The sequence below is a fragment of the Chiloscyllium punctatum genome, unplaced genomic scaffold (genome assembly GCF_047496795.1).
Source record: "Chiloscyllium punctatum isolate Juve2018m unplaced genomic scaffold, sChiPun1.3 scaffold_54, whole genome shotgun sequence".
NCBI lineage: Eukaryota > Metazoa > Chordata > Chondrichthyes > Orectolobiformes > Hemiscylliidae > Chiloscyllium > Chiloscyllium punctatum.
Window position 1 is genome coordinate 2,627,665 of NW_027309789.1, and position 24,358 is coordinate 2,652,022.

Below are 24,358 nucleotides of genomic sequence, written 5' to 3' on the forward strand. Positions count from 1 at the left end.
TCTGTTTCTCGCCCTCTGTTTCAGCCACTCTGTTTCTCGCCCTCTGTTTCAGCCACTCTATTTCTCGCCCTCTGTTTCAGCCCCTCTGTTTCAGCCCCTCTGTTTCTCGCCCTCTGTTTCAGCCCCTCTGTTTCTCGCCCTCTGTTTCAGTCCCTCTGTTTCTCGCCCTCTGTTTCAGCCCCTGTTTCAGCCCGTCTGTTTCAGCCCCTCTGTTTCAGCCCCTCTGTTTCTCGCCCTCTGTTTCAGCCCCTCTGTTTCTCGCCCTCTGTATCAGGCGCTTTGTTTCAGCCCCTTTGTTTCAGCCCCACTTTTTCAGCCCCTCTGTTTCTCGCCCTCTGTTTCTCGCCCTCTGATTCAGCCACTCTGTTTCTCGCCCTCTGTTTCAGCCCCTCTGTTTCAGCCCATCTGATTCAGCCTGTCTGATTCAGCCCCTCTGTTTCTCCCCCACTGTTTCAGCCACTCTGTTTCAGCCCCTCTGTTTCTTGCCCTCTGTTTCAGCCCCTCTGTTTCTCGCCCTCTGTTTCAGCCCCTCTGTTTCTCGCCCTCTGTTTCTCACCCTCTGTTTCTCGCCCTCTGTTTCAGCCCCTCTGTTTTTCGCTCTCTGTTTCAGCCCCTCTGTTTCAGTCCCTCTGTTTCTTGCCCTCTGTTTCTGCCCCACTGTTTCTCGCCCTCTTTTTCCGCCCCTCTGATTCAGCCCCTCTGTTTCAGACCCTCTGAATCAGCCACTCTGATTAAGCCCCTCTGTTTCAGCCCCTCTGTTTCAGCCCCTCTGTTTCTCGCCCTCTGTTTCAGCCCCTCTGTTTCAGCCCCTCTGTTTCTCGCCCTCTGTTTCAGCCCCTCTGTTTCTCGGCATCTGTTTCAGCCCCTCTGTTTCAGCCCCTCTGTTTCTCGCCCTTTGTTTCAGCCCCTCTGTTTCAGCCCCTCTGTTTCAGCCCCTCTGTTTCAGCCCCTCTGTTTCTCGCCCTCTGTTTCAGCCCCTCTGATTCTCGCCCTCTGTTTCATCCCCTCTGTTTCTCGCCCTCTGTTTCAGCCCCTTTATTTCTCGCCCTCTGTTTCAGCCCCTCTGTTTCAACCCCACTGTTTCAGCCCCTCTGTTTCAGCCCCTCTGTTTCTCGCCCTCTGTTTCAGCCCCTCTGTTTCTCGCCCTCTGTCTCAGCCCCTCTGTTTCTCGCCCTCTGTTTCAGCCCCTCTGTTTCAGACCCTCTGTTTCAGTCCCTCTGTTTCTCGCCCTCTGTTTCTCGCCCTCTGTTTCAGCCCCTCTGTTTCTCGCCCTCTGTTTCAGCCCCTCTGTTTCTCGCCCTCTGTTTCAGCCCCTCTGTTTCAGCCCCTCTGTTTCAGCCCCTCTGTTTCAGCCCCTCTGTTTCTCGCCCTCTGTTTCAGCCCCTCTGTTTCTCGCCCTCTGTTTCAGCCTCTCTGTTTCTCGCCCTCTGTTTCAGCCCCTCTGTTTCAGCCCCTCTGATTCAGCCCCTCTGTTTCAGCCCCTCTGTTTCAGTCCCTCTGTTTCAGCCCCTCTGATTCAGCCCCTCTGTTTCAGCCCCTCTATTTCAGCCCCTCTGTTTCAGCCCCTCTGTTTCAGGCTCTCTGTTTCAGTCCGTCTGTTTCAGCCCCTCTGTTTCAGCCCCTCTGATTCAGTCCCTTAGTTTCTCGCCCTCTGTTTCAGCCCCTCTGTTTCAGCCCCTCTGATTCAGCCCCTCTGATTCAGCCCCTCTGTTTCTCGCCCTCTGTTTCAGCCCCTCTGTTTCAGCCCCTCTGTTTCTCGCCGTCTGTTTCCGCCCCTCTGTTTCAGCCCCTCTGTTTCAGCCCCTCTGTTTCTTGCCCTCTGTTTCAGCCCCTCTGTTTCAGCCCCTCTGTTTCAGCCCCTCCGATTCAGCCCCTCTGTTTCAGCCCCTCTGTTTCTGCCCCTCTGTTTCAGCCCCTCTGTTTCTCGCCCTTTGTTTCAGCCCCTCTGTTTCTCGCCCTCTGTTTCAGCCCCTCTGTTTCAGCCCCTCTGTTTCAGCCCCTCTGTTTCTCGCACTCTGTTTCAGCCCCTCTGTTTCTTGCCCTCTGTTTCAGCCCCTCTGTTTCAGCCCCTCTGTTTCAGCCCCTCTGTTTCTCGCCCTCTGTTTCAGCCCCTCTGATTCTCGCCCTCTGTTTCATCCCCTCTGTTTCTCGCCCTCTGTTTCAGCCCCTCTGTTTCTCGCCCTCTGTTTCAGCCCCTCTGTTTCAGACCCTCTGTTTCAGTCCCTCTGTTTCTCGCCCTCTGTTTCTCGCCCTCTGTTTCAGCCCCTTTATTTCTCGCCCTCTGTTTCTCGCCCTCTTTTTCCGCCCCTCTGATTCAGCCCCTCTGTTTCAGCCCCTCTGTTTCAGCCCCTCTGTTTCAGCCCCTCTGTTCCTCGCCCTCTGTTTCAGCCCCTCTGTTTCTCACCCTCTGTTTCAGCCCCTCTGTTTCAGCCCCTCTGTTTCTCGCCCTCTGTTTCAGCCCCTCTGTTTCTCGGCATCTGTTTCAGCCCCTCTGATTCAGCCCCTCTGTTTCTCACCCACTGTTTCAGCCCCTCTGTTTCTCGCCCTCTTTTTCAGCCCATCTATTTCTTGCCTTCTGTTTCAGCCCCTCTGTTTCAGCCCCTCTGTTTCAGCCCCTCTGTTTCTCGCCCTCTGTTTAAGCCACTCTGTTTCTGGCCCTCTGTTTCAGCCCCTCTGTTTCTCGCTCTCTGTTTCAGCCCCTCTGTTTCCGCCCCTCTGTTTCAGCCCCTCTGTTTCAGCCCCTCTGTTTCTCGCCCTCTGTTTCAGCCACTCTGTTTCTCGCCCTCTGTTTCAGCCCCTCTGTTTCAGCCCCTCTGTTTCAGTCCCTGTGTTTCAGCCCCTCTGTTTCTCGCCCTCTGTTTCAGCCCCTCTGTTTCTCGCCCTGTGTTTCAGCCTCTCTGTTTCTCGCCCTCTGTTTCAGCCCCACTGTTTCAGCCCGTCTGTTTCAGCCCCTCTGTTTCAGCCCCTCTGTTTCTCGCCCTCTGTTTCAGCCCCTCTGTTTCTCGCCCTCTGTATCAGGCGCTTTGTTTCAGCCCCTTTGTTTCAGCCCCACTTTTTCAGCCCCTCTGTTTCTCGCCCTCTGTTTCAGCCCCTCTGATTCTCGCCCTCTGTTTCATCCCCTCTGTTTCTCGCCCTCTGTTTCAGCCCCTTTATTTCTCGCCCTCTGTTTCAGCCCCTCTGTTTCAGCCCCACTGTTTCAGCCCCTCTGTTTCAGCCCCTCTGTTTCTCGCCCTCTGTTTCAGCCCCTCTGTTTCTCGCCCTCTGTTTCAGCCCCTCTGTTTCTCGCCCTCTGTTTCAGCCCCTCTGTTTCAGCCCCTCTGTTTCAGTCCCTCTGTTTCTCGCCCTCTGTTTCTCGCCCTCTGTTTCAGCCCCTCTGTTTCTCGCCCTCTGTTTCAGCCCCTCTGTTTCTCGCCCTCTGTTTCAGCCCCTCTGTTTCAGCCCCTCTGTTTCAGCCCCTCTGTTTCAGCCCCTCTGTTTCTCGCCCTCTGTTTCAGCCCCTCTGATTCTCGCCCTCTGTTTCATCCCCTCTGTTTCTCGCCCTCTGTTTCGGCCCCTCTGTTTCTCGCCCTCTGTTTCAGCCCCTCTGTTTCTCGCCCTCTGTTTCAGCCCCTCTGTTTCAGACCCTCTGTTTCAGTCCCTCTGTTTCTCGCCCTCTGTTTCTCGCCCTCTGTTTCAGCCCCTTTATTTCTCGCCCTCTGTTTCTCGACCTCTTTTTCCGCCCCTCGGATTCTGCCCCTCTGTTTCAGACCCTCTGAATCAGCCACTCTGATTCAGCCCCTCTGTTTCAGCCCCTCTGTTTCAGCCCCTCTGTTTCTCGCCCTCTGTTTCAGCCCCTCTGTTTCTCACCCTCTGTTTCAGCCCCTCTGTTTCAGCCCCTCTGTTTCTCGCCCTCTGTTTCAGCCCCTCTGTTTCTCGGCATCTGTTTCAGCCCCTCTGATTCAGCCCCTCTGTTTCTCACCCACTGTTTCAGCCCCTCTGTTTCTCGCCCTCTTTTTCAGCCCATCTATTTCTTGCCCTCTGTTTCAGCCCCTCTGTTTCTCGCCCTCTGTTTAAGCCACTCTGTTTCTGGCCCTCTGTTTTAGCCCCTCTGTTTCTCGCTCTCTGTTTCAGCCCCTCTGTTTCCGCCCCTCTGTTTCAGCCCCTCTTTTTCAGCCCCTCTGTTTCTCGCCCTCTGTTTCAGCCACTCTGTTTCTCGCCCTCTGTTTCAGCCACTCTATTTCTCGCCCTCTGTTTCAGCCCCTCTGTTTCAGCCCCTCTGTTTCTCGCCCTCTGTTTCAGCCCCTCTGTTTCTCGCCCTCTGTTTCAGCCCCTCTGTTTCTCGCCCTCTGTTTCAGCCCCTGTTTCAGCCCGTCTGTTTCAGCCCCTCTGTTTCAGCCCCTCTGTTTCTCGCCCTCTGTTTCAGCCCCTCTGTTTCTCGCCCTCTGTATCAGGCGCTTTGTTTCAGCCCCTTTGTTTCAGCCCCACTTTTTCAGCCCCTCTGTTTCTCGCCCTCTGTTTCTCGCCCTCTGATTCAGCCACTCTGTTTCTCGCCCTCTGTTTCAGCCCCTCTGTTTCAGCCCATCTGATTCAGCCTGTCTGATTCAGCCCCTCTGTTTCTCGCCCTCTGTTTCAGCCACTCTGTTTCAGCCCCTCTGTTTCTTGCCCTCTGTTTCAGCCCCTCTGTTTCTCGCCCTCTGTTTCAGCCCCTCTGTTTCTCGCCCTCTGTTTCTCACCCTCTGTTTCTCGCCCTCTGTTTCAGCCCCTCTGTTTTTCGCTCTCTGTTTCAGCCCCTCTGTTTCAGTCCCTCTGTTTCTTGCCCTCTGTTTCTGCCCCACTGTTTCTCGCCCTCTTTTTCCGCCCCTCTGATTCAGCCCCTCTGTTTCAGACCCTCTGAATCAGCCACACTGATTCAGCCCCTCTGTTTCAGCCCCTCTGTTTCAGCCCCTCTGTTTCTCGCCCTCTGTTTCAGCCCCTCTGTTTCTCACCCTCTGTTTCAGCCCCTCTGTTTCAGCCCCTCTGTTTCTCGCCCTCTGTTTCAGCCCCTCTGTTTCTCGGCATCTGTTTCAGCCCCTCTGATTCAGCCCCTCTGTTTCTCACCCTCTGTTTCAGCCCCTCTGTTTCTCGCCCTTTGTTTCAGCCCCTCTGTTTCAGCCCCTCTGTTTCAGCCCCTCTGTTTCAGCCCCTCTGTTTCTCGCCCTCTGTTTCAGCCCCTCTGATTCTCGCCCTCTGTTTCATCCCCTCTGTTTCTCGCCCTCTGTTTCAGCCCCTTTATTTCTCGCCCTCTGTTTCAGCCCCTCTGTTTCAACCCCACTGTTTCAGCCCCTCTGTTTCAGCCCCTCTGTTTCTCGCCCTCTGTTTCAGCCCCTCTGTTTCTCGCCCTCTGTCTCAGCCCCTCTGTTTCTCGCCCTCTGTTTCAGCCCCTCTGTTTCAGACCCTCTGTTTCAGTCCCTCTGTTTCTCGCCCTCTGTTTCTCGCCCTCTGTTTCAGCCCCTCTGTTTCTCGCCCTCTGTTTCAGCCCCTCTGTTTCTAGCCCTCTGTTTCAGCCCCTCTGTTTCAGCCCCTCTGTTTCAGCCCCTCTGTTTCAGCCCCTCTGTTTCTCGCCCTCGGTTTCAGCCCCTCTGTTTCTCGCCCTCTGTTTCAGCCTCTCTGTTTCTCGCCCTCTGTTTCAGCCCCTCTGTTTCAGCCCCTCTGATTCAGCCCCTCTGTTTCAGCCCCTCTGTTTCTCGCCCTCTGTTTCAGCCCCTCTGATTCAGCCCCTCTGTTTCAGCCCCTCTGATTCAGCCCCTCTGTTTCAGCCCCTCTATTTCAGCCCCTCTGTTTCAGCCCCTCTGTTTCAGGCTCTCTGTTTCAGTCCGTCTGTTTCAGCCCCTCTGTTTCAGCCCCTCTGATTCAGTCCCTTAGTTTCTCGCCCTCTGTTTCAGCCCCTCTGTTTCAGCCCCTCTGATTCAGCCCCTCTGATTCAGCCCCTCTGTTTCTCGCCCTCTGTTTCAGCCCCTCTGTTTCAGCCCCCCTGTTTCTCGCCGTCTGTTTCCGCCCCTCTGTTTCAGCCCCTCTGTTTCAGCCCCTCTGTTTCTTGCCCTCTGTTTCAGCCCCTCTGTTTCAGCCCCTCTGTTTCAGCCCCTCCGATTCAGCCCCTCTGTTTCAGCCCCTCTGTTTCTGCCCCTCTGTTTCAGCCCCTCTGTTTCTCGCCCTTTGTTTCAGCCCCTCTGTTTCTCGCCCTCTGTTTCAGCCCCTCTGTTTCAGCCCCTCTGTTTCAGCCCCTCTGTTTCTCGCACTCTGTTTCAGCCCCTCTGTTTCTTGCCCTCTGTTTCAGCCCCTCTGTTTCAGCCCCTCTGTTTCAGCCCCTCTGTTTCTCGCCCTCTGTTTCAGCCCCTCTGATTCTCGCCCTCTGTTTCATCCCCTCTGTTTCTCGCCCTCTGTTTCAGCCCCTCTGTTTCTCGCCCTCTGTTTCAGCCCCTCTGTTTCTCGCCCTCTGTTTCAGCCCCTCTGTTTCAGACCCTCTGTTTCAGTCCCTCTGTTTCTCGCCCTCTGTTTCAGCCCCTTTATTTCTCGCCCTCTGTTTCTCGCCCTCTTTTTCCGCCCCTCTGATTCAGCCCCTCTGTTTCAGCCCCTCTGTTTCAGCCCCTCTGTTTCAGCCCCTCTGTTCCTCGCCCTCTGTTTCAGCCCCTCTGTTTCTCACCCTCTGTTTCAGCCCCTCTGTTTCAGCCCCTATGTTTCTCGCCCTCTGTTTCAGCCCCTCTGTTTCTCGGCATCTGTTTCAGCCCCTCTGATTCAGCCCCTCTGTTTCTCACCCACTGTTTCAGCCCCTCTGTTTCTCGCCCTCTTTTTCAGCCCATCTATTTCTTGCCTTCTGTTTCAGCCCCTCTGTTTCAGCCCCTCTGTTTCAGCCCCTCTGTTTCTCGCCCTCTGTTTAAGCCACTCTGTTTCTGGCCCTCTGTTTCAGCCCCTCTGTTTCTCGCTCTCTGTTTCAGCCCCTCTGTTTCAGCCCCTCTGTTTCAGTCCCTGTGTTTCAGCCCCTCTGTTTCTCGCCCTCTGTTTCAGCCCCTCTGTTTCTCGCCCTGTGTTTCAGCCTCTCTGTTTCTCGCCCTCTGTTTCAGCCCCACTGTTTCAGCCCGTCTGTTTCAGCCCCTCTGTTTCAGCCCCTCTGTTTCTCGCCCTCTGTTTCAGCCCCTCTGTTTCTCGCCCTCTGTATCAGGCGCTTTGTTTCAGCCCCTTTGTTTCAGCCCCTCTATTTCAGCCCCTCTGTTTCAGCCCCTCTGTTTCAGGCTCTCTGTTTCAGTCCGTCTGTTTCAGCCCCTCTGTTTCAGCCCCTCTGATTCAGTCCCTTAGTTTCTCGCCCTCTGTTTCAGCCCCTCTGTTTCAGCCCCTCTGATTCAGCCCCTCTGATTCAGCCCCTCTGTTTCTCGCCCTCTGTTTCAGCCCCTCTGTTTCAGCCCCTCTGTTTCTCGCCGTCTGTTTCCGCCCCTCTGTTTCAGCCCCTCTGTTTCAGCCCCTCTGTTTCTTGCCCTCTGTTTCAGCCCCTCTGTTTCAGCCCCTCTGTTTCAGCCCCTCCGATTCAGCCCCTCTGTTTCAGCCCCTCTGTTTCTGCCCCTCTGTTTCAGCCCCTCTGTTTCTCGCCCTTTGTTTCAGCCCCTCTGTTTCTCGCCCTCTGTTTCAGCCCCTCTGTTTCAGCCCCTCTGTTTCAGCCCCTCTGTTTCTCGCACTCTGTTTCAGCCCCTCTGTTTCTTGCCCTCTGTTTCAGCCCCTCTGTTTCAGCCCCTCTGTTTCAGCCCCTCTGTTTCTCGCCCTCTGTTTCAGCCCCTCTGATTCTCGCCCTCTGTTTCATCCCCTCTGTTTCTCGCCCTCTGTTTCAGCCCCTCTGTTTCTCGCCCTCTGTTTCAGCCCCTCTGTTTCTCGCCCTCTGTTTCAGCCCCTCTGTTTCAGACCCTCTGTTTCAGTCCCTCTGTTTCTCGCCCTCTGTTTCTCGCCCTCTGTTTCAGCCCCTTTATTTCTCGCCCTCTGTTTCTCGCCCTCTTTTTCCGCCCCTCTGATTCAGCCCCTCTGTTTCAGCCCCTCTGTTTCAGCCCCTCTGTTTCAGCCCCTCTGTTCCTCGCCCTCTGTTTCAGCCCCTCTGTTTCTCACCCTCTGTTTCAGCCCCTCTGTTTCAGCCCCTCTGTTTCTCGCCCTCTGTTTCAGCCCCTCTGTTTCTCGGCATCTGTTTCAGCCCCTCTGATTCAGCCCCTCTGTTTCTCACCCACTGTTTCAGCCCCTCTGTTTCTCGCCCTCTTTTTCAGCCCATCTATTTCTTGCCTTCTGTTTCAGCCCCTCTGTTTCAGCCCCTCTGTTTCAGCCCCTCTGTTTCTCGCCCTCTGTTTAAGCCACTCTGTTTCTGGCCCTCTGTTTCAGCCCCTCTGTTTCTCGCTCTCTGTTTCAGCCCCTCTGTTTCCGCCCCTCTGTTTCAGCCCCTCTGTTTCAGCCCCTCTGTTTCTCGCCCTCTGTTTCAGCCACTCTGTTTCTCGCCCTCTGTTTCAGCCCCTCTGTTTCAGCCCCTCTGTTTCAGTCCCTGTGTTTCAGCCCCTCTGTTTCTCGCCCTCTGTTTCAGCCCCTCTGTTTCTCGCCCTGTGTTTCAGCCTCTCTGTTTCTCGCCCTCTGTTTCAGCCCCACTGTTTCAGCCCGTCTGTTTCAGCCCCTCTGTTTCAGCCCCTCTGTTTCTCGCCCTCTGTTTCAGCCCCTCTGTTTCTCGCCCTCTGTATCAGGCGCTTTGTTTCAGCCCCTTTGTTTCAGCCCCACTTTTTCAGCCCCTCTGTTTCTCGCCCTCTGTTTCAGCCCCTCTGATTCTCGCCCTCTGTTTCATCCCCTCTGTTTCTCGCCCTCTGTTTCAGCCCCTTTATTTCTCGCCCTCTGTTTCAGCCCCTCTGTTTCAGCCCCACTGTTTCAGCCCCTCTGTTTCAGCCCCTCTGTTTCTCGCCCTCTGTTTCAGCCCCTCTGTTTCTCGCCCTCTGTTTCAGCCCCTCTGTTTCTCGCCCTCTGTTTCAGCCCCTCTGTTTCAGCCCCTCTGTTTCAGTCCCTCTGTTTCTCGCCCTCTGTTTCTCACCCTCTGTTTCAGCCCCTCTGTTTCTCGCCCTCTGTTTCAGCCCCTCTGTTTCTCGCCCTCTGTTTCAGCCCCTCTGTTTCAGCCCCTCTGTTTCAGCCCCTCTGTTTCAGCCCCTCTGTTTCTCGCCCTCTGTTTCAGCCCCTCTGATTCTCGCCCTCTGTTTCATCCCCTCTGTTTCTCGCCCTCTGTTTCGGCCCCTCTGTTTCTCGCCCTCTGTTTCAGCCCCTCTGTTTCTCGCCCTCTGTTTCAGCCCCTCTGTTTCAGACCCTCTGTTTCAGTCCCTCTGTTTCTCGCCCTCTGTTTCTCGCCCTCTGTTTCAGCCCCTTTATTTCTCGCCCTCTGTTTCTCGACCTCTTTTTCCGCCCCTCGGATTCTGCCCCTCTGTTTCAGACCCTCTGAATCAGCCACTCTGATTCAGCCCCTCTGTTTCAGCCCCTCTGTTTCAGCCCCTCTGTTTCTCGCCCTCTGTTTCAGCCCCTCTGTTTCTCACCCTCTGTTTCAGCCCCTCTGTTTCAGCCCCTCTGTTTCTCGCCCTCTGTTTCAGCCCCTCTGTTTCTCGGCATCTGTTTCAGCCCCTCTGATTCAGCCCCTCTGTTTCTCACCCACTGTTTCAGCCCCTCTGTTTCTCGCCCTCTTTTTCAGCCCATCTATTTCTTGCCCTCTGTTTCAGCCCCTCTGTTTCTCGCCCTCTGTTTAAGCCACTCTGTTTCTGGCCCTCTGTTTTAGCCCCTCTGTTTCTCGCTCTCTGTTTCAGCCCCTCTGTTTCCGCCCCTCTGTTTCAGCCCCTCTTTTTCAGCCCCTCTGTTTCTCGCCCTCTGTTTCAGCCCCTCTGTTTCTCGCCCTCTGTTTCAGCCACTCTATTTCTCGCCCTCTGTTTCAGCCCCTCTGTTTCAGCCCCTCTGTTTCTCGCCCTCTGTTTCAGCCCCTCTGTTTCTCGCCCTCTGTTTCAGCCCCTCTGTTTCTCGCCCTCTGTTTCAGCCCCTGTTTCAGCCCGTCTGTTTCAGCCCCTCTGTTTCAGCCCCTCTGTTTCTCGCCCTCTGTTTCAGCCCCTCTGTTTCTCGCCCTCTGTATCAGGCGCTTTGTTTCAGCCCCTTTGTTTCAGCCCCACTTTTTCAGCCCCTCTGTTTCTCGCCCTCTGTTTCTCGCCCTCTGATTCAGCCACTCTGTTTCTCGCCCTCTGTTTCAGCCCCTCTGTTTCAGCCCATCTGATTCAGCCTGTCTGATTCAGCCCCTCTGTTTCTCGCCCTCTGTTTCAGCCACTCTGTTTCAGCCCCTCTGTTTCTTGCCCTCTGTTTCAGCCCCTCTGTTTCTCGCCCTCTGTTTCAGCCCCTCTGTTTCTCGCCCTCTGTTTCTCACCCTCTGTTTCTCGCCCTCTGTTTCAGCCCCTCTGTTTTTCGCTCTCTGTTTCAGCCCCTCTGTTTCAGTCCCTCTGTTTCTTGCCCTCTGTTTCTGCCCCACTGTTTCTCGCCCTCTTTTTCCGCCCCTCTGATTCAGCCCCTCTGTTTCAGACCCTCTGAATCAGCCACACTGTTTCAGCCCCTCTGTTTCAGCCCCTCTGTTTCAGCCCCTCTGTTTCTCGCCCTCTGTTTCAGCCCCTCTGTTTCTCACCCTCTGTTTCAGCCCCTCTGTTTCAGCCCCTCTGTTTCTCGCCCTCTGTTTCAGCCCCTCTGTTTCTCGGCATCTGTTTCAGCCCCTCTGATTCAGCCCCTCTGTTTCTCACCCTCTGTTTCAGCCCCTCTGTTTCTCGCCCTTTGTTTCAGCCCCTCTGTTTCAGCCCCTCTGTTTCAGCCCCTCTGTTTCAGCCCCTCTGTTTCTCGCCCTCTGTTTCAGCCCCTCTGATTCTCGCCCTCTGTTTCATCCCCTCTGTTTCTCGCCCTCTGTTTCAGCCCCTTTATTTCTCGCCCTCTGTTTCAGCCCCTCTGTTTCAACCCCACTGTTTCAGCCCCTCTGTTTCAGCCCCTCTGTTTCTCGCCCTCTGTTTCAGCCCCTCTGTTTCTCGCCCTCTGTCTCAGCCCCTCTGTTTCTCGCCCTCTGTTTCAGCCCCTCTGTTTCAGACCCTCTGTTTCAGTCCCTCTGTTTCTCGCCCTCTGTTTCTCGCCCTCTGTTTCAGCCCCTCTGTTTCTCGCCCTCTGTTTCAGCCCCTCTGTTTCTAGCCCTCTGTTTCAGCCCCTCTGTTTCAGCCCCTCTGTTTCAGCCCCTCTGTTTCAGCCCCTCTGTTTCTCGCCCTCGGTTTCAGCCCCTCTGTTTCTCGCCCTCTGTTTCAGCCTCTCTGTTTCTCGCCCTCTGTTTCAGCCCCTCTGTTTCAGCCCCTCTGATTCAGCCCCTCTGTTTCAGCCCCTCTGTTTCTCGCCCTCTGTTTCAGCCCCTCTGATTCAGCCCCTCTGTTTCAGCCCCTCTGATTCAGCCCCTCTGTTTCAGCCCCTCTATTTCAGCCCCTCTGTTTCAGCCCCTCTGTTTCAGGCTCTCTGTTTCAGTCCGTCTGTTTCAGCCCCTCTGTTTCAGCCCCTCTGATTCAGTCCCTTAGTTTCTCGCCCTCTGTTTCAGCCCCTCTGTTTCAGCCCCTCTGATTCAGCCCCTCTGATTCAGCCCCTCTGTTTCTCGCCCTCTGTTTCAGCCCCTCTGTTTCAGCCCCCCTGTTTCTCGCCGTCTGTTCCGCCCCTCTGTTTCAGCCCCTCTGTTTCAGCCCCTCTGTTTCTTGCCCTCTGTTTCAGCCCCTCTGTTTCAGCCCCTCTGTTTCAGCCCCTCCGATTCAGCCCCTCTGTTTCAGCCCCTCTGTTTCTGCCCCTCTGTTTCAGCCCCTCTGTTTCTCGCCCTTTGTTTCAGCCCCTCTGTTTCTCGCCCTCTGTTTCAGCCCCTCTGTTTCAGCCCCTCTGTTTCAGCCCCTCTGTTTCTCGCACTCTGTTTCAGCCCCTCTGTTTCTTGCCCTCTGTTTCAGCCCCTCTGTTTCAGCCCCTCTGTTTCAGCCCCTCTGTTTCTCGCCCTCTGTTTCAGCCCCTCTGATTCTCGCCCTCTGTTTCATCCCCTCTGTTTCTCGCCCTCTGTTTCAGCCCCTCTGTTTCTCGCCCTCTGTTTCAGCCCCTCTGTTTCTCGCCCTCTGTTTCAGCCCCTCTGTTTCAGACCCTCTGTTTCAGTCCCTCTGTTTCTCGCCCTCTGTTTCAGCCCCTTTATTTCTCGCCCTCTGTTTCTCGCCCTCTTTTTCCGCCCCTCTGATTCAGCCCCTCTGTTTCAGCCCCTCTGTTTCAGCCCCTCTGTTTCAGCCCCTCTGTTCCTCGCCCTCTGTTTCAGCCCCTCTGTTTCTCACCCTCTGTTTCAGCCCCTCTGTTTCAGCCCCTATGTTTCTCGCCCTCTGTTTCAGCCCCTCTGTTTCTCGGCATCTGTTTCAGCCCCTCTGATTCAGCCCCTCTGTTTCTCACCCACTGTTTCAGCCCCTCTGTTTCTCGCCCTCTTTTTCAGCCCATCTATTTCTTGCCTTCTGTTTCAGCCCCTCTGTTTCAGCCCCTCTGTTTCAGCCCCTCTGTTTCTCGCCCTCTGTTTAAGCCACTCTGTTTCTGGCCCTCTGTTTCAGCCCCTCTGTTTCTCGCTCTTTGTTTCAGCCCCTCTGTTTCCGCCCCTCTGTTTCAGCCCCTCTGTTTCAGCCCCTCTGTTTCTCGCCCTCTGTTTCAGCCACTCTGTTTCTCGCCCTCTGTTTCAGCCCCTCTGTTTCAGCCCCTCTGTTTCAGTCCCTGTGTTTCAGCCCCTCTGTTTCTCGCCCTCTGTTTCAGCCCCTCTGTTTCTCGCCCTGTGTTTCAGCCTCTCTGTTTCTCGCCCTCTGTTTCAGCCCCACTGTTTCAGCCCGTCTGTTTCAGCCCCTCTGTTTCAGCCCCTCTGTTTCTCGCCCTCTGTTTCAGCCCCTCTGTTTCTCGCCCTCTGTATCAGGCGCTTTGTTTCAGCCCCTTTGTTTCAGCCCCACTTTTTCAGCCCCTCTGTTTCTCGCCCTCTGTTTCTCGCCCTCTGATTCAGCCACTCTGTTTCTCGCCCTCTGTTTCAGCCCCTCTGTTTCAGCCCATCTGATTCAGCCTGTCTGATTCAGCCCCTCTGTTTCTCGCCCTCTGTTTCAGCCACTCTGTTTCAGCCCCTCTGTTTCTTGCCCTCTGTTTCAGCCCCTCTGTTTCGCGCTCTCTGTTTCAGCCCCTCTGTTTCAGCCCCTCTGTTTCAGTCCCTGTGTTTCTGCCCCTCTGATCCTCGCCCTCTTTTTCCGCCCCTCTGATTCAGCCCCTCTGTTTCAGCCCCTCTGTTTCAGCCCCTCTGTTTCTCGCCCTCTGTTTCAGCCCCTCTGTTTCTCACCCTCTGTTTCAGCCTCTCTGTTTCAGCCCCTCTGTTTCTCGCCCTCTGTTTCAGCCCCTCTGTTTCTCGGCATCTGTTTAAGCCCCTCTGATTCAGCCCCTCTGTTTCTCACCCGCTGTTTCAGCCCCTCTGTTTCAGCCCCTCTGTTTCTCACCCTCTGTTTCAGCCACTCTGTTTCTCGCCCTCTGTTTCAGCCCCTCTGTTTCAGCCCCTCTGTTTCAGTCCCTGTGTTTCAGCCCCTCTGTTTCTCGCCCTCTGTTTCAGCCCCTCTGTTTCTCGCCCTGTGTTTCAGCCTCTCTGTTTCTCGCCCTCTGTTTCAGCCCCACTGTTTCAGCCCGTCTGTTTCAGCCCCTCTGTTTCAGCCCCTCTGTTTCTCGCCCTCTGTTTCAGCCCCTCTGTTTCTCGCCCTCTGTATCAGGCGCTTTGTTTCAGCCCCTTTGTTTCAGCCCCACTTTTTCAGCCCCTCTGTTTCTCGCCCTCTGTTTCTCGCCCTCTGATTCAGCCACTCTGTTTCTCGCCCTCTGTTTCAGCCCCTCTGTTTCAGCCCATCTGATTCAGCCTGTCTGATTCAGCCCCTCTGTTTCTCGCCCTCTGTTTCAGCCACTCTGTTTCAGCCCCTCTGTTTCTTGCCCTCTGTTTCAGCCCCTCTGTTTCTCGCCCTCTGTTTCAGCCCCTCTGTTTCTCGCCCTCTGTTTCAGCCCCTCTGTTTCTCGCCCTCTGTTTCAGTCCCTCTGTTTCGCGCTCTCTGTTTCAGCCCCTCTGTTTCAGTCCCTCTGTTTCTTGCCCTCTGTTTCTGCCCCTCTGATCCTCGCCCTCTTTTTCCGCCCCTCTGATTCAGCCCCTCTGTTTCAGCCCCTCTGTTTCAGCCCCTCTGTTTCTCGCCCTCTGTTTCAGCCCCTCTGTTTCTCACCCTCTGTTTCAGCCTCTCTGTTTCAGCCCCTCTGTTTCTCGCCCTCTGTTTCAGCCCCTCTGTTTCTCGGCATCTGTTTAAGCCCCTCTGATTCAGCCCCTCTGTTTCTCACCCGCTGTTTCAGCCCCTCTGTTTCTCGCCCTCTTTTTCAGCCCCTCTATTTCTTGCCCTCTGTTTCAGCCCCTCTGTTTCAGCCCCTCTGTTTCAGCCCCTCTGTTTCTCGCCCTCTGTTTCAGCCCCTCTGATTCTCGCCCTCTGTTTCATCCCCTCTGTTTCTCGCCCTCTGTTTCAGCCCCTTTATTTCTCGCCCTCTGTTTCAGCCCCTCTGTTTCAGCCCCACTGTTTCAGCCCCTCTGTTTCAGCCCCTCTGTTTCTCGCCCTCTGTTTCAGCCCCTCTGTTTCTCGCCCTCTGTTTCAGCCCCTCTGTTTCTCGCCCTCTGTTTCAGCCCCTCTGTTTCAGACCCTCTGTTTCAGTCCCTCTGTTTCTGGCCCTCTGTTTCTCGCCCTCTGTTTCAGCCCCTCTGTTTCTCGCCCTCTGTTTCAGCCCCTCTGTTTCTCGCCCTCTGTTTCAGCCCCTCTGTTTCAGCCCCTCTGTTTCAGCACCTCTGTTTCAGCCCCTCTGTTTCTCGCCCTCTGTTTCAGCCCCTCTGTTTCTTGCCCTCTGTTTCAGCCCCTCTGTTTCTCGCCCTCTGTTTCAGCCTCTCTGTTTCTTGCCCTCTGTTTCAGCCCCTCTGTTTCAGTCCCTCTGTTTCAGCCCCTCTGTTTCTCGCCCTCTGTTTCAGCCCCTCTGTTTCTCGCCCTGTGTTTCAGCCTCTCTGTTTCTCGCCCTCTGTTTCAGCCCCACTGTTTCAGCCCGTCTGTTTCAGCCCCTCTGTTTCAGCCCCTCTGTTTCTCGCCCTCTGTTTCAGCCCCTCTGTTTCTCGCCCTCTGTATCAGGCGCTTTGTTTCAGCCCCTTTGTTTCAGCCCCACTTTTTCAGCCCCTCTGTTTCTCGCCCTCTGTTTCTCGCCCTCTGATTCAGCCACTCTGTTTCTCGCCCTCTGTTTCAGCCCCTCTGTTTCAGCCCATCTGATTCAGCCTGTCTGATTCAGCCCCTCTGTTTCTCGCCCTCTGTTTCAGCCCCTCTGTTTCTTGCCCTCTGTTTCAGCCCCTCTGTTTCTCGCCCTCTGTTTCAGCCCCTCAGTTTCTCGCCCTCTGTTTCAGTCCCTCTGTTTCGCGCTCTCTGTTTCAGCCCCTCTGTTTCAGTCCCTCTGTTTCTTGCCCTCTGTTTCAGCCCCTCTGTTTCTCGCCCTCTGTTTCAGCCCCTCTGTTTCTCGCCCTCTGTTTCAGTCCCTCTGTTTCGCGCTCTCTGTTTCAGCCCCTCTGTTTCAGTCCCTCTGTTTCTTGCCCTCTGTTTCTGCCCCTCTGTTTCTCGCCCTCTTTTTCCGCCCCTCTGATTCAGCCCCTCTGTTTCAGACCCTCCTAATCAGCCACTCTGATTCAGCCCCTCTGTTTCAGCCCCTCTGTTTCAGCCCCTCTGTTTCTCGCCCTCTGTTTCAGCCCCTCTGTTTCTCACCCTCTGTTTCAGCCCCTCTGTTTCAGCCCCTCTGTTTCTCGCCCTCTGTTTCAGCCACTCTGTTTCTCGGCATCTGTTTCAGCCCCTCTGATTCAGCCCCTCTGTTTCTCACCCTCCGTTTCAGCCCCTCTGTTTCTCGCCCTCTTTTTCAGCCCCTCTATTTCTTGCCCTCTGTTTCAGACCCTCTGTTTCAGACCCTCTGTTTCAGCCCCTCTGTTTCTCGCCCTCTGTTTCAGCCCCTCTGATTCTCGCCCTCTGTTTCATCCCCTCTGTTTCTCGCCCTCTGTTTCAGCCCCTTTATTTCTCGCCCTCTGTTTCAGCCCCTCTGTTTCAGCCCCACTGTTTCAGCCCCTCTGTTTCAGCCCCTCTGTTTCTCGCCCTCTGTTTCAGCCCCTCTGTTTCTCGCCCTCTGTTTCAGCCCCTCTGTTTCTCGCCCTCTGTTTCAGCCCCTCTGTTTCAGCCCCTCTGTTTCAGTCCCTCTGTTTCTCGCCCTCTGTTTCTCGCCCTCTGTTTCAGCCCCTCTGTTTCTCGCCCTCTGTTTCAGCCCCTCTGTTTCTCGCCCTCTGTTTCAGCCCCCCTGTTTCAGCCCCTCTGTTTCAGCCCCTCTGTTTCAGCCCCTCTGTTTCTCGCCCTCTGTTTCAGCCCCTCTGATTCTCGCCCTCTGTTTCATCCCCTCTGTTTCTCGCCCTCTGTTTCGGCCCCTCTGTTTCTCGCCCTCTGTTTCAGCCCCTCTGTTTCTCGCCCTCTGTTTCAGCCCCTATGTTTCAGACCCTCTGTTTCAGTCCCTCTGTTTCTCGCCCTCTGTTTCTCGCCCTCTGTTTCAGCCCCTTTATTTCTCGCCCTCTGTTTCTCGCCCTCTTTTTCCGCCCCTCGGATTCAGCCCCTCTGTTTCAGACCCTCTGAATCAGCCACTCTGATTCAGCCCTCTGTTTCAGCCCCTCTGTTTCAGCCCCTCTGTTTCTCGCCCTCTGTTTCAGCCCCTCTGTTTCTCACCCTCTGTTTCAGCCCCTCTGTTTCAGCCCCTCTGTTTCTCGCCCTCTGTTTCAGCCCCTCTGTTTCTCGGCATCTGTTTCAGCCCCTCTGATTCAGCCCCTCTGTTTCTCACCCACTGTTTCAGCCCCTCTGTTTCTCGCCCTCTTTTTCAGCCCATCTATTTCTTGCCCTCTGTTTCAGCCCCTCTGTTTCAGCCCCTCTGTTTCTCGCCCTCTGTTTAAGCCACTCTGTTTCTGGCCCTCTGTTTCAGCCCCTCTGTTTCTCGCTCTCTGTTTCAGCCCCTCTGTTTCCGCCCCTCTGTTTCAGCCCCTCTTTTTCAGCCCCTCTGTTTCTCGCCCTCTGTTTCAGCCACTCTGTTTCTCGCCCTCTGTTTCAGCCACTCTATTTCTCGCCCTCTGTTTCAGCCCCTCTGTTTCAGCCCCTCTGTTTCTCGCCCTCTGTTTCAGCCCCTCTGTTTCTCGCCCTCTGTTTCAGCCCCTCTGTTTCTCGCCCTCTGTTTCAGCCCCTGTTTCAGCCCGTCTGTTTCAGCCCCTCTGTTTCAGCCCCTCTGTTTCTCGCCCTCTGTTTCAGCCCCTCTGTTTCTCGCCCTCTGTATCAGGCGCTTTGTTTCAGCCCCTTTGTTTCAGCCCCACTTTTTCAGCCCCTCTGTTTCTCGCCCTCTGTTTCTCGCCCTCTGATTCAGCCACTCTGTTTCTCGCCCTCTGTTTCAGCCCCTCTGTTTCAGCGCATCTGATTCAGCCTGTCTGATTCAGCCCCTCTGTTTCTCGCCCTCTGTTTCAGCCACTCTGTTTCAGCCCCTCTGTTTCTTGCCCTCTGTTTCAGCCCCTCTGTTTCTCGCCCTCTGTTTCAGCCCCTCTGTTTCTCGCCCTCTGTTTCTCACCCTCTGTTTCTCGCCCTCTGTTTCAGCCCCTCTGTTTTTCGCTCTCTGTTTCAGCCCCTCTGTTTCAGTCCCTCTGTTTCTTGCCCTCTGTTTCTGCCCCACTGTTTCTCGCTCTCTTTTTCCGCCCCTCTGATTCAGCCCCTCTGTTTCAGACCCTCTGAATCAGCCACTCTGATTCAGCCACTCTGTTTCAGCCCCTCTGTTTCAGCCCCTCTGTTTCTCGCCCTCTGTTTCAGTCCCTATGTTTCTCACCCTCTGTTTCAGCCCCTCTGTTTCAGCCCCTCTGTTTCTCGCCCTCTGTTTCAGCCCCTCTGTTTCTCGGCATCTGTTTCAGCCCCTCTGATTCAGCCCCTCTGTTTCTCACCCTCTGTTTCAGCCCCTCTGTTTCTCGTCCTTTGTTTCAGCCCCTCTGTTTCAGCCCCTCTGTTTCAGCCCCTCTGTTTCAGCCCCTCTGTTTCTCGCCCTCTGTTTCAGCCCCTCTGATTCTCGCCCCCTGTTTCATCCCCTCTGTTTCTCGCCCTCTGTTTCAGCCCCTTTATTTCTCGCCCTCTGTTTCAGCCCCTCTGTTTCAACCCCACTGTTTCAGCCCCTCTGTTTCAGCCCCTCTGTTTCTCGCCCTCTGTTTCAGCCCCTCTGTTTCTCGCCCACTGTTTCAGCCCCTCTGTTTCTCGCCCTCTGTTTCAGCCCCTCTGTTTCAGACCCTCTGTTTCAGTCCCTCTGTTTCTCGCCCTCTGTTTCTCGCCCTCTGTTTCAGCCCCTCTGTTTCTCGCCCTCTGTTTCAGCCCCTCTGTTTCTCGCCCTCTGTTTCAGCCCCTCTGTTTCAGCCCCTCTGTTTCAGCCCCTCTGTTTCAGCCCCTCTGTTTCTCGCCCTCGGTTTCAGCCCCTCTGTTTCTCGCCCTCTGTTTCAGCCTCTCTGTTTCTCGCCCTCTGTTTCAGCCCCTCTGTTTCAGCCCCTCTGATTCAGCCCCTCTGTTTCAGCCCCTCTGTTTCTCGCCCTCTGTTTCAGCCCCTCTGATTCAGCCCCTCTGTTTCAGCCCCTCTGATTCAGCCCCTCTGTTTCAGCCCCTCTATTTCAGCCCCTCTGTTTCAGCCCCTCTGTTTCAGGCTCTCTGTTTCAGTCCGTCTGTTTCAGCCCCTCTGTTTCAGCCCCTCTGATTCAGTCCCTTAGTTTCTCGCCCTCTGTTTCAGCCCCTCTGTTTCAGCCCCTCTGATTCAGCCCCTCTGATTCAGCCCCTCTGTTTCTCGCCCTCTGTTTCAGCCCCTCTGTTTCAGCCCCTCTGTTTCTCGCCGTCTGTTTCCGCCCCTCTGTTTCAGCCCCTCTGTTTCAGCCCCTCTGTTTCTTGCCCTCTGTTTCAGCCCCTCTGTTTCAGCCCCTCTGTTTCAGCCCCTCCGATTCAGCCCCTCTGTTTCAGCCCCTCTGTTTCTGCCCCTCTGTTTCAGCCCCTCTGTTTCTCGCCCTTTGTTTCAGCCCCTCTGTTTCTCGCCCTCTGTTTCAGCCCCTCTGTTTCAGCCCCTCTGTTTCAGCCCCTCTGTTTCTCGCACTCTGTTTCAGCCCCTCTGTTTCTTGCCCTCTGTTTCAGCCCCTCTGTTTCAGCCCCTCAGTTTCAGCCCCTCTGTTTCTCGCCCTCTGTTTCTGCCCCTCTGTTTCTCGCCCTCTGTTTCAGCCCCTCTGTTTCTCGCCTTTTGTTTCAGCCCCTCTGATTCAGCCCCTCTGTTTCAGCCCCTCTGATTCAGCACCTCTGATTCAGCCCCTCTGTTTCTCGCCCTCTGTTGCAGCCCCTCTGTTTCAGCCCCTCTGTTTCAGCCACTCGGTTTCAGCCCCTCTGTTTCTTGCCCTCTGTTTCAGCCCCTCTGTTTCTCGCCCTCTGTTTCAGCCCCTCTGTTTCTCGCCCTCTGTTTCAGCCCCTCTGTTTCGCACTCTCTGTTTCAGCCCCTCTGTTTCAGCCCCTCTTTTTCTCGCCCTCTGTTACTGCTCCTCTGTTTCTCGCCCTCTGTTTCAGCCCCTCTGTTTCTCGCCCTCTGTTTCAGCCCCTCTGATTCAGCCCCTCTGTTTCAGCCCCTCTGAATCAGCCCCTCTGTTTCAGCCCCTCTGTTTCAGCCCCTCTGTTTCCCCCCCTCTGTTTCAGCCCCTCTGTTTCTCACCCTCTGTTTCAGCACCTCTGTTTCAGCCCCTCTGTTTCTCGCCCTCTGTTTCAGCCCCTCTGTTTCTCGCCCTCTGTTTCAGCCCCTCTGTTTTTCGCTCTCTGTTTCAGCCCCTCTGTTTTTCGCTCTCTGTTTCAGCCCCTCTGTTTCAGTCCCTCTGTTTCTTGCCCTCTGTTTCTGCCCCACTGTTTCTCGCCCTCTTTTTCCGCCCCTCTGATTCAGCCCCTCTGTTTCAGACCCTCTGAATCAGCCACTCTGATTCAGCCCCTCTGTTTCAGCCCCTCTGTTTCAGCCCCTCTGTTTCTCGCCCTCTGTTTCAGCCCCTCTGTTTCTCACCCTCTGTTTCAGCCCCTCTGTTTCAGCCCCTCTGTTTCTCGCCCTCTGTTTCAGCCCCTCTGTTTCTCGGCATCTGTTTCAGCCCCTCTGATTCAGCCCCTCTGTTTCAGCCCCTCTGTTTCAGCCCCTCTGTTTCTCGCCCTTTGTTTCAGCCCCTCTGTTTCAGCCCCTCTGTTTCAGCCCCTCTGTTTCAGCCCCTCTGTTTCTCGCCCTCTGTTTCAGCCCCTCTGATTCTCGCCCTCTGTTTCATCCCCTCTGTTTCTCGCCCTCTGTTTCAGCCCCTTTATTTCTCGCCCTCTGTTTCAGCCCCTCTGTTTCAACCCCACTGTTTCAGCCCCTCTGTTTCAGCCCCTCTGTTTCTCGCCCTCTGTTTCAGCCCCTCTGTTTCTCGCCCTCTGTTTCAGCCCCTCTGTTTCTCGCCCTCTGTTTCAGCCCCTCTGTTTCAGACCCTCTGTTTCAGTCCCTCTGTTTCTCGCCCTCTGTTTCTCGCCCTCTGTTTCAGCCCCTCTGTTTCTCGCCCTCTGTTTCAGCCCCTCTGTTTCTCGCCCTCTGTTTCAGCCCCTCTGTTTCAGCCCCTCTGTTTCAGCCCCTCTGTTTCAGCCCCTCTGTTTCTCGCCCTCTGTTTCAGCCCCTCTGTTTCTCGCCCTCTGTTTCAGCCTCTCTGTTTCTCGCCCTCTGTTTCAGCCCCTCTGTTTCAGCCCCTCTGATTCAGCCCCTCTGTTTCAGCCCCTCTGTTTCTCGCCCTCTGTTTCAGCCCCTCTGATTCAGCCCCTCTGTTTCAGCCCCTCTGATTCAGCCCCTCTGTTTCAGCCCCTCTATTTCAGCCCCTCTGTTTCAGCCCCTCTGTTTCAGGCTCTCTGTTTCAGTCCGTCTGTTTCAGCCCCTCTGTTTCTCGCCCTCTGTTTCAGCCCCTCTGTTTCTCGCCCTCTGTTTCAGCCCCTATGTTTCGCACTCTCTGTTTCAGCCCCTCTGTTTCAGCCCCTCTGATTCAGTCCCTTAGTTTCTCGCCCTCTGTTTCAGCCCCTCTGTTTCAGCCCCTCTGATTCAGCCCCTCTGATTCAGCCCCTCTGTTTCTCGCCCTCTGTTTCAGCCCCTCTGTTTCAGCCCCTCTGTTTCTCGCCGTCTGTTTCCGCCCCTCTGTTTCAGCCCCTCTGTTTCAGCCCCTCTGTTTCTTGCCCTCTGTTTCAGCCCCCCTGTTTCAGCCCCTCTGTTTCAGCCCCTCCGATTCAGCCCCTCTGTTTCAGCCCCTCTGTTTCTGCCCCTCTGTTTCAGCCCCTCTGTTTCTCGCCCTTTGTTTCAGCCCCTCTGTTTCTCGCCCTCTGTTTCAGCCCCTCTGTTTCAGCCCCTCTGTTTCAGCCCCTCTGTTTCTCGCACTCTGTTTCAGCCCCTCTGTTTCTTGCCCTCTGTTTCAGCCCCTCTGTTTCAGCCCCTCAGTTTCAGCCCCTCTGTTTCTCGCCCTCTGTTTCTGCCCCTCTGTTTCTCGCCCTCTGTTTCAGCCCCTCTGTTTCTCGCCTTTTGTTTCAGCCCCTCTGATTCAGCCCCTCTGTTTCAGCCCCTCTGATTCAGCACCTCTGATTCAGCCCCTCTGTTTCTCGCTCTCTGTTGCAGCCCCTCTGTTTCAGCCCCTCTGTTTCTCGCCCTCTGTTTCAGCCCCTCTGTTTCTCGCCCTCTGTTTCAGCCCCTATGTTTCGCACTCTCTGTTTCAGCCCCTCTGTTTCAGCCCCTCTTTTTCTCGCCCTCTGTTACTGCTCCTCTGTTTCTCGCCCTCTGTTTCAGCCCCTCTGTTTCTCGCCCTCTGTTTCAGCCCCTCTGATTCAGCCCCTCTGTTTCAGCCCCTCTGAATCAGCCCCTCTGTTTCAGCCCCTCTGTTTCAGCCCCTCTGTTTCTCGCCCTCTGTTTCAGCCCCTCTGTTTCTCACCCTCTGTTTCAGCACCTCTGTTTCAGCCCCTCTGTTTCTCGCCCTCTGTTTCAGCCCCTCTGTTTCTCGCCCTCTGTTTCAGCCCCTCTGTTTCTCGCCATCTGTTTCAGCCCCTCTGTTTCTCGCCCTCTGTTTCAGCCCCTCTGTTTCAGCCCCTCTGTTTCAGCCCCTCTGTTTCTCGCCCTCTGTTTCAGCCCCTCTGTTTCTCGCACTCTGTTTCAGCCTCTCTGTTTCTCGCCCTCTGTTTCAGCCCCTCTGTTTCAGCCCCTCTGATTCTGCCCCTCTGTTTCAGCCCCTCTGATTCAGCCCCTCTGTTTCAGACCCTCTATTTCAGCCCCTCTGTTTCAGCCACTCTGTTTCAGGCTCTCTGTTTCAGCCCGTCTGTTTCAGCCCCTCTGTTGCAGCCCCTCTGTTTCAGCCCCTCTGATTCAGTACCTTAGTTTCTCGCCCTCTGTTTCAGCCCCTCTGTTTCAGCCCCTCTATTTCAGCCCCTCTGTTTCAGCCCCTCTGTTTCAGGCGCTCTGTTTCAGCCCGTCTGTTTCAGCCCCTCTGTTTCAGCCCCTCTGATTCAGTCCCTTAGTTTCTCGCCCTCTGTTTCAGCCCCTCTGTTTCAGCCCCTCTGATTCAGCCCCTCTGATTCAGCCCCTCTGTTTCTCGCCCTCTGTTTCAGCCCCTCTGTTTCTCGCCCTCTGTTTCAGCCCCTCTGTTTCAGACCCTTTGTTTCAGTCCCTCTGTTTCTCGCCCTCTGTTTCTCGCCCACTGTTTCAGCCCCTCTGTTTCTCGCCCTCTGTTTCAGCCCCTCTGTTTCTCGCCCTCTGTTTCAGCCCCTCTGTTTCAGCCCCTCTGTTTCAGCCCCTCTGTTTCAGCCCCTCTGTTTCTCGCCCTCTGTTTCAGCCCCTCTGTTTCTTGCCCTCTGTTTCAGCCCCTCTGTTTCTCGCCCTCTGTTTCAGCCTCTCTGTTTCTCGCCCTCTGTTTCAGCCCCTCTGTTTCAGCCACTCTGTTTCAGGCTCTCTGTTTCAGCCCGTCTGTTTCAGCCCCTCTGTTTCAGCCCCTCTGATTCAGCCCCTCTGTTTCAGCCCCTCTGATTCAGCCCCTCTGTTTCAGCCCCTCTATTTCAGCCCCTCTGTTTCAGCCCCTCTGTTTCAGGCTCTCTGTTTCAGTCCGTCTGTTTCAGCCCCTCTGTTTCAGCCCCTCTGATTCAGTCCCTTAGTTTCTCGCCCTCTGTTGCAGCCCCTCTGTTTCAGCACCTCTGATTCAGCCCCTCTGATTCAGCCCCTCTGTTTCTCGCCCTCTGTTTCAGACCTTCTGTTTCAGCCCCTCTGTTTCAGCCCCTCTGTTTCTCGCCCTCTGTTTCTGCCCCTCTGTTTCAGCCCCCCTGTTTCAGCCCCTCTGTTTCTCGCCCTCTGTTTCAGCCCCTCTGTTTCTCGCCCTCTGTTTCTGCCCCTCTGTTTCAGCCCCTCTGTTTCAGCCCCTCTGTTCCTTGCCCTCTGTTTCAGCCCCTCTGTTTCAGCCCCTCTGTTTCAGCCCCTCTGTTTCTCGCCCTCTGTTTCTGCCCCCCTGTTTCTCGCCCTCTGTTTCAGCCCCTCTGTTTCTCGCCTTCTGTTTCAGCCCCTCTGATTCAGCCCCTCTGTTTCAGCCCCTCTGATTCAGCACCTCTGATTCAGCCCCTCTGTTTCTCGCCCTCTGTTGCAGCCCCTCTGTTTCAGCCCTTCTGTTTCAGCCACTCGGTTTCAGCCCCTCTGTTTCTTGCCCTCTGTTTCAGCCCCTCTGTTTCTCGCCCTCTGTTTCAGCCCCTCTGTTTCTCGCCCTCTGTTTCAGCCCCTCTGTTTCGCACTCTCTGTTTCAGCCCCTCTGTTTCAGCCCCTCTGTTTCTCGCCCTCTGTTTCTGCTCCTCTGTTTCTCGCCCTCTGTTTCAGCCCCTCTGTTTCTCGCCCTCTGTTTCAGCCCCTCTGATTCAGCCCCTCTGTTTCAGCCCCTCTGAATCAGCCCCTCTGTTTCAGCCCCTCTGTTTCAGCCCCTCTGTTTCTCGCCCTCTGTTTCAGCCCCTCTGTTTCTCACCCTCTGTTTCAGCACCTCTGTTTCAGCCCCTCTGTTTCTCGCCCTCTGTTTCAGCCCCTCTGATTCAGCCCCTCTGTTTCAGCCCCTCTGAATCAGCCCCTCTGTTTCAGCCCCTCTGTTTCAGCCCCTCTGTTTCTGGCCCTCTGTTTCAGCCCCTCTGATTCAGCCCCTCTGTTTCAGCCCCTCTGAATC